The sequence below is a fragment of the Myotis yumanensis genome, unplaced genomic scaffold (genome assembly GCF_028538775.1).
Source record: "Myotis yumanensis isolate MYYU_CA2020_CCGP unplaced genomic scaffold, mMyoYum1.0.hap1 SCAF_3, whole genome shotgun sequence".
NCBI classification, from domain to species: Eukaryota; Metazoa; Chordata; class Mammalia; order Chiroptera; family Vespertilionidae; genus Myotis; species Myotis yumanensis.
The window spans coordinates 36869534-36882558 of record NW_027223754.1 but is presented as its reverse complement, the minus strand read 5'-3'; the positions used below and the strand labels follow the sequence as shown (position 1 = coordinate 36882558).

The 13025-nt window shown below is 37.1% G+C and overlaps 1 pseudogene; it reads right to left on the bottom strand.

The window, feature by feature from the left end:
- Positions 1 to 487: 487 nt before the first annotated feature.
- Positions 488 to 2802, bottom strand: LOC139004937 (nucleolin-like; annotated as a pseudogene).
- Between the last annotated feature and the right edge of the window lie 10223 nt (positions 2803 to 13025).

Genomic DNA, 13025 nt, shown 5'->3' with positions numbered 1-13025 from the left:
TTAGGAAAAAAAATGGTTTGGTACATGGGAAGAAACAATATAAATTCAAAACTTACAGATAAGGGTTCGCTTTATCACTCATCTCTTTAAAAAGTTTTTACGAATATCCAGTCAAAACCAACAGGGTATCTCCTTTGAAATGTTATCTAAATCAGTGGTTCTCAACCTTCCTAATGCCGCGACCCTTTAATACAGTTCCTCATGTTGTGGTGACCCCCAACCATAACATTATTTTCGTTGCTACTTCATAACTGTAATTTTGCTACTGTTATGAATCATAATGTAAATATCTGATATGCAGGATGTATTTTCATTGTTCGCGACCCACAGGTTGAGAACCGCTGAAATGGATTTCCAAGTAGACCACAGGACTGTATACTGTCTTGGAATGTCCTTAGAAGGCTCTGTCATTGATCAGGTAACAGAGTAAAAACACCAGAGTCTTTTCTTTTTCAAACGAAAGAGGGAAAGACAGGGATAGAAGAAACTATTCAAACTTTGTCTTCTTTCCTTGTGGCTTATGGCCTCCTCCTCCTCCTCTGCCTCCTCTGAAGCCTCCTCGACCTCCAAAACCTCCCTGGCCTCTGCCACCAAATCCACCACAGCCTCCAAAGCCACTTCTGCCTCAGCCACGTCCCCTGAAGCCACCTTCACCCTTAGGCTTGGCCCAGCCCAAAGTAACTTTGTTTCCATCAATTTCACCATCTTCCACAGCCTCCTTGGCGGCTTTGGCATCTGCCTCACTGTTGAAATCTACAAAACCAAAGCCTTTGGAAGAGCCCGTCTCCAGATCAGTGACTATCCTTGCCCGCACAGAGCCATCAAATGCCTCCTTCAATGTCTCTTCCGCAGTCTCCTCAGACAGACCTTTGACAGAGTTTTGGATGGCTGGCTTCTTGCATTAGGCTATCCCCTGGGTCCTTACAATCCCAGCCTGATTGCTTTGCCCTCAATTTCTCTTTTATTACAGGATTTTAAAGCTTCTTTAGCATCTTCAAATGAAGCAAATTCTATAAATGCTTACCCTTTAGAGGTGCCATTTGGTTCTGGGGCACTTTGATAAAAATTGCCTTCTCAAATAATTCCTGAAGAATTTCTTCTGTTGCACTGTAGGAAAGGTTGCTTAAAACCAGAGTTTTTGATTCACCACTCCAAGTGCTGTTCTTTCCACCTCCATGGTCTTGATTTTGATCTTTCTCTCCAGTATAGTATGGAGAAATGGATCATTTATCTATTTCTGTTTCCTGCTTTTCTTACAAGGTTTTCTCTGCATCAGCTTCTGTCTTACATTCAACATAGGCATTCCCTTTACTCTTTCCATCCTTGCTGACTAATCTGATCTGCATAGCATCTTCAAATACTTCTTTTAATTCCTCCTGAGTAACTTTATAAGGCAGATTTTTACCTATAGTGTTCTTGCATCTCGATCATTTTTACTGTCTTCTTCCTTTGTTTTTTCTTGTTTAATTTCATTGCCAAAGACTTTTAAATCAGTGAGTTCTAAGGCTTTTTCCAAGTCCTCAGCCGATTCAAAATCTACCTAGCTAAACTTCCTGGACACACCAATTCTGACATCCACAACAGCAAGATCATTTTTAGCAAAAACATCACTACCTGTTTTTAATTCAGGAGCAGGCTTGCTGAAGTTCAAGTTTCCAACAAAGAGATTGAGAGTCATAGTTGGTTCTGTGGCTTCCACTTTCTGTTTCTTGGCCTCATGAGCAGCTTTCTGTTTGGCCATTTTCTTCTTTCGATTTCCAGATTTCCAGGTGCTTCTGTGACAGGCTCTTCCTCCTCCTCCTCTTCCTCATTATCATCCTCTTCATCATCATCATTGTCCTCTTCTTTATCCTCCTCCTCTTCATCCTCATCCTCAGCTGTGCTCTTGGCCTTCACAGGAACAGCTTTTATGGGAGCTTTCTTGCCTTTGGCTGGTGCAATCTCCATAGGTTCTTCAGAGTCATCATCTTCTTCATCCTCATCTTCTTCTTCATCTTCATCATCATCCTCATCATCTGAGGCAGAAGCAGCAGCAGTAGCTTTCATCACTGCTGGCTCAAATCATCCTCATCCTCCTCATCATCCTCCTCTTCACTGTCATCATCATCTTCCTCATCACTGTCTTCCTTCTTGGCATTCTTACCATTCTTTGTTCCCTTGACTGAGGTGGCTGCTCCCTTCTTACCAGAGGTTGCTACCAATGCTTTGCCTGGTGTGCCTCCCTTCTTACCAGGTGTGGCTAAAGCGTTGGCTGGTGTAACTGCTTCCTTTTTGCCAGGGGTTGGCATAGCCACTGCCTTTTTGCCAGGGGTGACAACTGCTTTCTTTTTTTTTTTTTTTTTTAATATATTTTATTGATTTTTTACAGAGAGGAAGGGAGAGAGATAGATAGTTAGAAACATCGATGAGAGAGAAACATCGATCAGCTGCTTCTTGCACATCTCCTACTGGGGATGTGCCCGCAACCCAGGTACATGCCCTTGACCGGAACCGAACCTGGGACCTTTCAGTCCGCAGGCCGACGCTCTATCCACTGAGCCAAACCGGTTTCGGCAACAACTGCTTTCTTGCCTGGTGTGGCAACTGCAAGCTTTTTTGTTGGGAAAACCATCACCTTCTTTCCTGGAATTGTGGTAGCCTTCATGCCTTTTTTTCTGAGGAATGATAATCTCTTCTCCACTGCTTTCATCTTCTTCATCTGACATTTCCCCATCTTCACTATCTTCTTCTACCTCCTTTGGAAGAGGAGCCATTTTCTTGGGGTCAAGCTTGATTTTTACCAGCCTTTGTGAGCTTCACCATGACTGTGGCTTATGATGGTGGAGTGTGTGCTGCAGATGTGCCCAGAGGAATCAAGCGACTTCCGTGGCAGCTGCTGGTACTGAAGAACCAGAGCGTGTACGTTTCGCTACCAGGTAGAGCTCGAGACTCTAAATATTTTTGAAAATGGATTTGAATGACAAAAATGAAGTTTATCAGGTGGTGTTAAAAAAAATCACAGAGACAAGGATGAGATTCAATAAGAAGGCATTCACAAAGAGTTGCTACCTATGTATGGAACAGGACAATGGTGGAATTTAAATGGTGGTTTATGAGAACTATTCAAACAAGGATAGATGGATTGGATTATGTCATTTCATCCAAAATATTTAATTCTCACCTTGACCAGGAATTCTGCTTTCATACAGAAGTTCTGGCCCTAGAAGAACTGAAGATTAGGCTCTGGGAAAGGTTGTTCTCAAATTCCCAAAGACAAAGGTGCTTGTGTAAATAAATATAATAAGATCTAGGCAGTATCTACCTATCTATCTATCTATCTATCATCTATCTATCTCTATATATAAAAGGCTAAGTGACCGAATGTCCATCCGTCCAACCATTCAACTGACTGACAGTTGGTACATATGATGTGCACTGGCAATTTAAAAATAAATGTTGACTTGAGCATGCACAATACATATAAAGCCTTGCTGGTGCCAATTGCATGAGTGTGTTTCTTGAAGCTGAAGTATTAACAGGATCTGTGGAAAGAGAGGTTGTTCTGATTCCAAGAATTGATTTGTCCCTCTCTGACACTGGCCTTCCATTTAAATTAATTCGAAGACAGTTTTCTCTGATGCCAGCATTTGCAATGACTATTAATAAATCACAAGGACAAACTCTAGACAGAGTAGGAATATTCCTACCTGAACCCATTTTCGGACATGGTCAGTTATATGTTGCTTTCTCTCGAGTTCAAAGAGCATGTGATGTTAAAGTTAAAGTTGTAAATACTTCCTCACAAGGAAAATTAGTCAAGCACTCTGAAAGTGTTTTTACTCTTAATGTGGTGTACAGGGAGATACTAGAATAAGTTTAATCACTTTATCAGTCATTGTTTGCATCACTGCTGTTTTTATATCATGTCTTTGTTGTTATATCATGTTGTTATTGATTATTTATTAATCAATTTATATTTTATTTCCATGTACATTTTACTATTTTTCTTTCATCTCTGACACTTCTATTATAGAGAAAGGGAAAATAGTGATATTAAAATATTTCTTTTAATTAATTTCCTTACAATATGCATGAATCCGTGCACTGGGCCACTAGTTACAAATAATTTAAATGATCTAGAGGAGTAACCTAATGATTTATTTTAGAAAGAGCAAAAAGATGAAGAGATGAAAATGAAGAAATGAAAATGAAGAGAGAAAAATATTAAGAAATATTATATATAGCTTTGGCATAATTAATGCCTCAGTAATACAAACTCTAGAATTAGAAAAATAAATGTATAACAGAAAACCCATAATTAGACAAATAAAGAAAATTTTTGCTGAGCTTAATTAAGACTGGTGTAAAGGGTTCAAAAGGACAAGTCAGGAATATAGAGTTATAAATAGATAGATAAATACATAAATAGACTGATATTATCACATTTTTTTCTTTGAAAATTTAACATATTTCTCGACACCCTTGTGAGTTAACTGCAGCATGCCAGGGACCCCAGGCACACTTTTTGGGAACCATAACCTCATATAATTACAGGCTGAGTCATCTGGATTTAATATCCATGTTGGAATTAAATTGTTAAAAACACTACCAGTGCCATTGTACTCATTGTGGACAAGTTATATAACAATGCTTATATGTTTTGGGACTGGGTGAAAAAGTAAGGGGATTAAGCAAGAAAAGAAAAACCACAAAAAAATATTATAGGCACAGACAACAGTATGGGGATTACCAGAGGAAAAGGGTGGGGAAGGAAGGTACAAGAAGGTATAGAGGTAATGGAAAGAGACTTGACTTGGGGTGGTGAACACACAATACAATATTCAGATGATGTGTTATGGAATTGTACACCTTTATCCTATGTCATTTTATTAGCCAATGTCACAGAATAAATTCAGTAAAAAAGGAAGAAAAAATGCTCATATGTCACCCAAAGAAGACACTCTGGAATGATGTATAGTCTCCATACAAACACTCTGATATCTTCAAGAGGCAGGTGGAACAATGTGCCAGGATGACCAGAGCCTTCTACAATAATGTTTTGCCTTGTGAATATATTTGAGGCAAAACTCAAATAAATAAATAGTCTAAGATTAAAGATCAAAACAGAATCAATCTCCTAAAGCCTAACCAGTTAGACATAAAAAAAATTCCCTTTGATATAAGTCACTTGAATCATAATTTTGTTAAAAGATAACTAGATCCAACTCAAATTGTAAACCTGGTAGGGGTATTGGGAAGTTTGGAAGTAACAGACATATGTGAGTTATTAATTTGCTTCCTCATAGAGGTAGCGGAAGACATGAGAGTAAAGCTCATGCTAAAGCAGAGGTGGGCAAACTATGGCTTTGGGCTTAAATCTGACCTTCTGTCCACTTATTAAAACCCACCCCTGCCCATTCATTGACATATTTTTATAGATTTTTTTTTACTGCAACAACAGACTTGAGTAGTTATAAGAGAACCATATGGTTTGTAAAGGTCCAAATATTTATTATATTGATCTTTTCATAAAAAGTTTTTTTGACTCTAAACTAAAGTGTATGCTTTTCAAAGCCCTTGCATTAGTGATGGTACCAATGGCTAATACTAGCATCATTTTGTCTTTAGAATGTATCTGGTACTAATATTCAGATGCAGATTTTTCCAATTCTCTGTAAATTCACTTCAAACAGAATATTTTCTTTCATTATGATTTTTTAAAAAATTTGTTTTATTGCTTAAAGAATTACAAAGAGTATTATGTGTCTCCTCCCCCACCTTGACATTCCCCCAGCCTCCCCTACTCCCCAGTGTCTTATATCCATTGGTTATGCTTATATGCATGCATACAAGTCCTTTGGTTGATCTTTTACCCACCCTCCCACTCCCCAACCCTCCCCAGCCTTCCCGCTGTAGTTTGACAGTCTGTTCGATGCTGCTCTGCCTCTGTATCTATTTTTGTTCATCAGTTTATAATGGTCTTTATTATCCATAAATGAGTGAGATCATGTGGTATTTTTCTTTCATTGACTGGCTTATTTCACATAGCATAATACTCTCCAGTTCCATCCATGCTGTTGCAAATGGTAAGAATTCCTTCTTTTTTACCACAGCGTAGTATTCCATTGTGTAGATGTACCACTGTTTTTTAATCCACTCATCTGCTGATGGGCACTTAGGCTGTTTCCAGATCTTCGCAATGGTAAATTGTGCTGCTATGAACATAGGGATGCATATATCCTTTCTGATTGGTGTTTCTGGTTTCTTGGGATATATTCCTAGAAGTGGGATCACTGGGTCAAATGGGAGTTTATTATGATTTTTTTTTAATTTAAAATAAATTTTTATTTTTCAATTAGAGTTGACAGAAAATATTGTATTACTTTCAGGTACACAACCCAGTTATTAGGTATTATATAACTTACTAAGTGATCATCTCAATAAATCTAGTACCCATCTGACACCATACATAGTTATTACAATATTAGAGGCCCAGTGTATGAAATTCGTGCATGGGTATGGTCCCTAGGCCTGGCTGGCAGTCAGGGCTGATGTGTGGGGCGAATGGTGGGGCCATCAGAGAGTCCCTGCTAGCACCTGCCTTGGCTGGCCTGGGGCCTTCAGGCTGGGGGCAGTTCTTCTGTTGAGTGTCTGCCCCCTGGTGGTCAGTGCATGTTATAGTGACCAGTTGTTCCACCAGTCATTTGCATATTAGGCTTTTATCCTATAGGATTATTGACTATACTCCCTATGCTATACTTATATCCCAGTGACTATTCTGTAACTACTAATTTGTACTTTGTTAACATTAGTGACCCATGGTGGAGATATATTAGGAAGAGATTTTAATAAAAGCCCTGAGGTTCTGCAATACATTTTTATATCTACCACACATCTCTGAGTGAAGACTCTTCCCCTGAAGCTGAGAATGGACAGGGTTGCATTTCAGTGTCAACATACACACAGCAAACTGCTGGCTCCAATCCCTCACTGCAACCCTACAGAGTGTCTAGCATTTTAAGTCCAGTAGATATATAGAGGCAAAGAAAAGATGAAGCTAGTTTGAGAAGACATCAGTAATAATTTTGGAGACTTGGTGTGATTGATATGAATGCTTATAAGATTTAAGTTCTCAACACTGAATGATAGCCTTTTGGGTGTCAAAGTAATCAGGCTGCAAACTGGATAGAAGAAATTATTCTCATTGTAGTTGATTCAAGATTAATAACTCCTTTCCTGGTTCAAGATTTCTGTTATAATTTCTGGTAGCAATTTCCATAGTGGGAGAGAGTTCTGTCTCAGACTTTGGGAGAACATCTTTCAAAAGAAATCTATATTTAGAATTCATAAGAAGTGGGTAGAATCTTAATACCCTAAACCAGGTCAACAAGAATATTACTATATTTCACTCCTAACTCAAGTTAATTTCCAAATTATAAACTAAATCATATGTACTGACCACTTTGGCAGAATATCATATAGAAGTCTTGGGGTGGGGGAGAGAATTGTTCCTTTTAAGGGAATCCTTACTTACCTAGGGTTTTACAATGGTTATTGCACTTTAGGTAAAAAAAAAGTTACTTGTGGAGGAATTCTGGTGATCTTCTTAACACTGTACAAATAAAATTTCCTCTATTATTTTTCTTCATGGCTCCTTCATTCCCAGCAGGGCTCTCCTGTTTAAAACCAATATTCAAAAACCAATAGATAGTCAACATTTGAAAATGTAACCTTCAGTTAGTGCTCAATGGGTCCAGAATTTCAGTTGAGAATGATGAAAAAAGTTCTAGAGATGGATGGTAATGTTTGCACACCATTGTGAATGTAATTAATACTATGGAACTGTACACTTAAAAATGGTTGAAATGTTAAATTTTATTATATAAACTTTACTTCAATTTCTAAAAATGTTGATCTTTGAAATAATAAAGGATTAAGTGTTTTCACAGTAAATTATTTTACACATTTAAGATATGCATTGTTTCTATCAAATAGGCTTTTCCAGATTAGTAAAAAGGGGAAAACTATTCTAAGTTTATCTCAGAAAGCCACTAGATATGTGATACCAAAACAGGTGAGGTCTCTAAAAAAAATTACATGGTGCTCTTATTCACTAACATAGATGTAAAAAGCTGAAACAAATACTGTATTAACAATAAAAATCTGGCAGTACATAAAACATATCTTCATGAATAATTTAAGTTAATCCACAGGCTCAAGAATGGATTAACATTAGAAAGCCCAGAATGTATTCTACCACATTTATAAATCAAAAGATAAAAACATTTGATCTGATCAATAGATTCCATAAAATTTGTCACGTATATGGTTTATAAAAGATCAAAAGAAGTATGAACTAACTAGGAATTAAAAGAATATTTCTTAAACGGATAACCAACACCTATCTGGATCCAATAGCTAACATGATTCTTAAAGTTGAAACATTGAAAATATTCTGGAATCAAATAAGAATGCCTGGCATCACCATTTCTCTTCAATATAGTCCTTCAATTTTCCACAAGAGTACGGTTCAGAGAGTGACTACAAAATAAGCATACGTCTATCAACATCTTCCTTTTTTGTTTTTGGTGTGTGTCTTTTCGGGCGACAAATTCACTTCTGAGAGACTATTTACTTGGTGTGCATCAGGCTTTCTAGAAGTCTTTTAATTAGAAGTAAAGACCTACCCAATAAATGAAGACTTTGGTTTTCCTGTTTGGGAAATCTCCTTGATTTTGGAGCACTAATGGTTGGGGGGCTGAGAGGGGGGCAGTGTGGGAATATAGATAGGAAATGAGAGGACAGAGGCACGAAGTATAGACATTCATTTAAAAATTGGCACACAACAGGAACGGAAGGATTCTTTCTAAGATATTTAGCCTAAGTAGAAATGATTGCAGATATACTACTCCAGATTTTTGTTTTCCCAAAGAGAGGAAGCAAAGGACATGGAATAAAGAAAGGGAAGGAGGGAGGAGGAAGGAAAGAAAGGAGGGGAAAGGAAGTGTTTCTCTTAGGACATAAACTATACTGCATCTCTCAGGGAATTTATATGAATAAATGATAATAATATTGACTTTACAGATTAGAAAACTGAGGCTCATAGAGATAAGGTCTATTTGCAAAGCTCTGAATCAGGCAAGAGATAAAATATTGGAACCGAGAATAGCTCAACTTAGAGCACTTATTCTATATCATTGCATGATAACAGTGTCCCCATGTGGAATATGTCCCCAAGTAAGGATTTAATTACATTCCACATCAGACAGTACTATTTTGTGTATGTTTTTATTATCAATTACAAAATTGTTTCTTAAGAGTAGATATCCTCAAATAGTAAAAAAAAAATACTGAGCTACTTAGTACATTTTTAACATATGCTTAATAGATGAATTAATATTACCTAACATGTGATTTTTAATTTTACTGATTACTTCAGAAGAAAAAAATATGATCTATCTTGGTTATGTGTATTATGATAATTTGTCATTGTAAGAGAACATCCAAGTTTTAGGAAATTTTTTTTCATCAGTGAAGGATTACTTTCTTAGAACTTTGACCTTTTATTTGGAATGGCTGTCAGTTTTGAAAAGATGAAGAACCTTGCACCTCAATGAAGAGATACTTTTTCTTTTGTGACATGACTCTGAAGGATACATGACATTTATTATCAGCTGGTGAAAGAAAAGGTCTGAGAAATAGCAGACGAAGTTCAGTGATAAATCTAAATATCTTTTCACCACGTCTTTGGACTGTTTTTCTTTAGTTATTTTTGTTAGCCTTGGAGCTAGCAAAGCAAAATTATTTCTAACGCCATTAAAATGTTCTTCACACTCCAAGTGCAAATGCTTATTTGTTCTCAGTGTTCCTCTGAAGAGAACAATTGTCTGAAAATAATGTCTGGCATATCTTTTCAGAGAAAGGTTAACAGAGAATAGACTCAAAGTGCAGACACACAAAACTCTGCTCACTGCATACTTCACTTTGGAACACAGTTTTCAGTAGTTGAATTACTTATGAAAAGCACATGGCAACAAGACTTCTTTTAGTGTATCTTGCTTCTTGAAGTTTGTTTATTCAGTTCTGGCATTACTGAATGATGGTATTTTTTTTCTTAAAACACAGCAAGAAGTGTACTCTTCCAGAACAAAAATACTCTTTAGCTTTTGAACTATTTATTCTTCAGTAACTGTCATACTTTTTGGTGACAGTCACAGATTATTTCTTCCTTGCATTCACACGGAGCCACACTTCTCTAAAATTTTGGGGAAATTTAGTCTAATTATATCAAAGAATTGCTACACAGTAAAGAGCTTTTTTCCATTCTGTTTAATGCCTAACGGTGCATTTAGAGACACATAATATTTATTATCTCATCAGCAACAGCTAGGCTCTGGTGGACAGGATTACAAATATAGAGAAGCTGTAGCTTAGAAATATTATTTCAAATTAATTTACAATAATAGAGGATGACATACACATCTTAGAGTATGGCAACTCATTGCTAGATTTTTTTATGAATAAATAAAGAGTGTGTGCTAAAAACATCTTCGTTTTACTAATTGTTGATCCCTTTCTTAATTTTAAAACAGTAATTATTAAAAGTAGAGATATGTTTGTCACCTCTTATTCTCATTGAAAAATCTCAATGTTATGAAATATATAGATGATGTCATTGGACATGCCGATGACTTCAAAGCAAAATTCTTCATGTAGCTTAAAATTTTCAGAGGCTTTTTTTGTGTTACACTGTTGGACAGTAAGCTGATATGACATCCACTTCTTCCCTCTTATATTCAACTAGAGGTCTGGTGCACAAAATTCATGCATGGGTAGGGTCCCTAGGCCTGACTGGCAATCAGGGTTGGTCAGAGCCTTCTGGCTGCCAGCCGGGGCCTTCCTTCATTCTGTGCTGCCTCCTGGTGGTCAGCACATGTCATAGCGAGTGATTGAACTCCTGGTCTCCCAGTCGAACTCCATTGGGGACACTTTGCATATTAGCTTATATATATATATATATATATATTTTCCTTGAAAATCAAATATGTTTTGATTCTAAAAAAAAATTCTAAAAGCAACTTAACTATATGTCTTTTGCTACCAGAAACAGATCTAGAGCTAGTTAGAACCTAAGGAATAATCACAAATGAGGACAACTGCATACTTCCAAGATGAACTGTGTGTATACAGTGATTAGTGTCTGTTTTGAATAACTTAAATAAAATTTTACATATTTAGTATTTTCCCACTCATGAACATTTTATAAGGGCCATCACTTGGTTATTTTATTATTATGCATTTACTAAAATAATTTATTATTTTATTTCAAATTCCATAATATTACAGTTAGACACCAACTTTTAATATCTGCTACAAACAGCTCCATGTGCAGACAGAGAGAAAGAAAGGCTTTTCTAGGTTCTGTTTAGCTGAACTCCTCCATGGTCAGTTGGTTGGACCATTACAGGATAAGGCGCTTTCACCACTGTAGGTTATGATGGCCACCACTGTAGGGAATAACATTGCACACACATTATATGTTGTATAGAAATGTTATTTGCTTCAATCACCTATTTGACAAAGTGTAGTGCAACAGATTCTTTAAGAAAAATGCCTAGAAAGATGCTTTCCCATAAACTTTTTTTAAAAAGCCTAAACACAAGGGCATCTATCTAGAAATTACACTTGTATGACCCTTCAATAAGGATTGTTCCAGAAGACCTACAAGGGTAATTCCTGAGAGTCAGTGAAATCCCAGCATAAGTTCAAACTCAGTAAGAGAAAATAAAAAACACAACACATTATTTGATTTTGCTTTGCCTCCAAACTGAATTTTAAAAACCCCAAATAAGGAGGGTTTTTCCCTGGTAATTAATTTACTCAGACCTTAAATGTTTTTTCACATTTAGCTATGGTAGTCACATACATAATTTTGTTAACATTATTCATTAATTCAAAATAGCCTTCATTCTTACTCTTTTTATATTGCTATACATAGGGTAGAGTACTTAACAAGCAGAATAATACTAAAACAAATATATTGAATGCTTCTACAATAGTTTTCATTTATATGTGTGTGTAAATCTGTTTGTATAGTTAATGTGCTGGCATAAATCAATGAACCAGGGTAAAATGTGGAAATAACTCCACTCTTGCTGTGATAGCTCCTATGGAAGAAAAGCAGAGAAATGCATAGGTGGAAGAAGAGTATTATGTAAACTAATCTTTGAGGAAGAATGATACCATAGGCGCTCCACTGAATATCACTACATTAATCATATCAGGCAATCAAAAGAATTGCTGAGTCATTGCTTTGTGTCTCCTAGTCTTCCAGACACTATGGATAGTATAAAATGAAGGGGGAGATTGAATTTCCCACTGCAAGAATACTTTATACCAGTGGTCAGCAAACTGCGGCTCACGAGCCACATGCGGCTCTTTGGCCCCTTGAGTGTGGCTCTTCCACAAAATACCACGGGCGGGTGCGCACGTACAGTGCGATTGAAACTTCGTGGCCCATGCGCAGAAGTCGGTTTTCGGCCTGGGCGAGTCTATTTTGAAGAAGTAGCCTTAGAAGAAGTGAGGGGTGTCGGTCCATTGGGTGACGGGAAATGCGGAGCAGGCGGCCGAGGGATACGCAGGAGGAATACGCAGCGCAGGGGAGGCGCGCGATTCGTGCACGAGTTGAGTGAGCCAGTCAGTCAGCAGTCTCATGTTCAGTGGTTAGTGCTAGTTGCGTCCGCAAATCGCGCAGGTGACAAAAGTACCTACTCGAAGCATAAAGTTACCTGTATTTTTCCAACCAGCTGCAAATCCTACAGGTATTTTTGTCATCAATTTAAGAATTGTAATTCGTTGGTGATGGTGGCTTTATTATTATAAAATGAAACTTTTTTTAGATATGTTGAGATGGTTTGGACATATAGAGAGGATGAACGAAAGGAGATAGATGAAACAAGTATAAAAGATGAGTGTGGATGGGAGAGTTGGAAGGGGTCGACCTCAGCGAACGTACCTCAATCAGATTGAGGACATTTTTAGCAAAG